The following is a 1,838-nucleotide window of genomic DNA, read 5'->3' as shown; positions in this document are numbered from 1 at the left end:
TTAGGTTTTGTGGGAGTGTGGGGTTGTGGTATTGTTGAGTGGCAGATTTTGAGGAAGTTGGGGTTGTGGATTTTCGGGTTATGGTGGGTTTTGAGTAGTGGCATTTTGGTGATTGACATCAGGGACATTTAAGGTGAGGGAGAGGTTAGCGAGGTTGCGAACCTACTCGAGTTCGCCTTGTAGTTCCATAGTCTTTTGCTCTAATCGCATAACCAATTCATTCTGCCTCGGTGTACTTCTTCCATCCGAGGTTTCCACATTCTCTGACGGCAGGAGCGTTGTCTTTACTATTGCCACTCAAATCGCCCATCTTTAGATCTGGTGTGGTATGCTGATGTTCCCAGAGTGCACGAACTAACCTTTGGGAATGTAAATAATCAAAAGAAAGAAAAGTAGCCAAGTCAGTAAGGCGAAACGAAAAGAATCTTGCAGTGTTTAAACAGATAGCATATAAGGCATGCAATGGTTCGCGTCCTAATTTGGGGACCTCATTGTGCCCAAGGTAGGCCTAAGCAACAAGAAAACTTGGAGAAATTTATGACAGCGTTTCTTCATCCCATTAATGCGAAAATAAATCAAACCATTCTATTACTAAATCGAAATAATGATATAGAGTCACTAGTGGCATAAAGACTTATTACATCAATTCTAAACGAAGTCTAACTATAAAACAATTAAAGAAAACTTTCATGTTCTACTTGGTCCTATATGGACCTTCTCCATGTCTTGCTTTCTTGGCCCCATCAATCACGTTCCCAAGGTCACGTATGTCGAGCAACAAGTAAGCCATTGCTAGATTTCCTCCTTCATCATAGCCCATGCCCTGGAAGTCCTAGAGCCTCTTCCTCATTTTCCCCTCCAACTCCATCAACCCTTGTTCTATGTACTCCAACTTATCTATCAATTTGTTTTTCTATCTCTTTCCATTCTCTTACTGCTTCCATATATGTCTTATGTTGTTCCAGGTGCTTGGCCTTAGATTCGAAGACCCTCTTGCGCCGCCTCCTGTATTTTACCTAGGCTTCAGCCTCTTCGTCTATCATCCTTCCCTTCAGCTTGATCCCCGATTTTACATACCCGGTTATGTCATCTTCCAGCCACAAAAGGTAGTAGTACATGTGTCCAACGTGATATCTATCAGGCCCTATAGTCTCTCCGTCTAAAATGATATTTTGGTTCCACATATGCTGAGCCTCGAACTTGAATGGAATGACATCCTCCTTGAAGTCTGCCTTGTACTGTGTCATGTTGGCTACTTGGGGTATAACCTGTTTTCTCCCAGCTTGCCTCATCACCCTTATTGGAGCATAAGGATAAATGCTTCGCAATCCAATCAACACTAAATGGGTGGCCTTCTTGGATTAGATTATGAACTCCTTGCATGGAAACCATTCGAACATTCAGTGTACGTGTCCGTTATTCAGATTGCTAAAAAGGCATACACATCCTTCAGCATTTGTAGGCCTTGCAAATCTTTCATGAGCGAACGTCATCTTCTTTGGGTGATGGCTGGCTATATAATCATTCATAGGCCTGTGAAGGAATTCCTGATGGTATTCGCCTCTTTGGAGATGTTCTAACAACCAAACTTGTAACAGGAGATTGAATCCCTTAAAATAACTAGCCCCGTGCTTGCATCGGTCCAAGGCTCGGTACATCTCAACTAGTATTATAGGAACAATAGTGTAGTTTTTCCCTCAATTCCTTCCATCATGGTCCTGAAAACTATGGCTAAACGAGTGTGAATTTTCCCTCATTGCATTGGGAAGATCAGCAAACCTAGAAAACACACTATGAAGACATAAACTCGACGATGAACCCATCAAACAGAAGTGATG

The sequence above is a fragment of the Nicotiana tabacum genome, chromosome 13 (assembly GCF_000715075.1).
Source record: "Nicotiana tabacum cultivar K326 chromosome 13, ASM71507v2, whole genome shotgun sequence".
In the NCBI taxonomy this organism is placed as follows: Eukaryota; Viridiplantae; Streptophyta; class Magnoliopsida; order Solanales; family Solanaceae; genus Nicotiana; species Nicotiana tabacum.
This window is presented reverse-complemented; position numbering follows the sequence as displayed.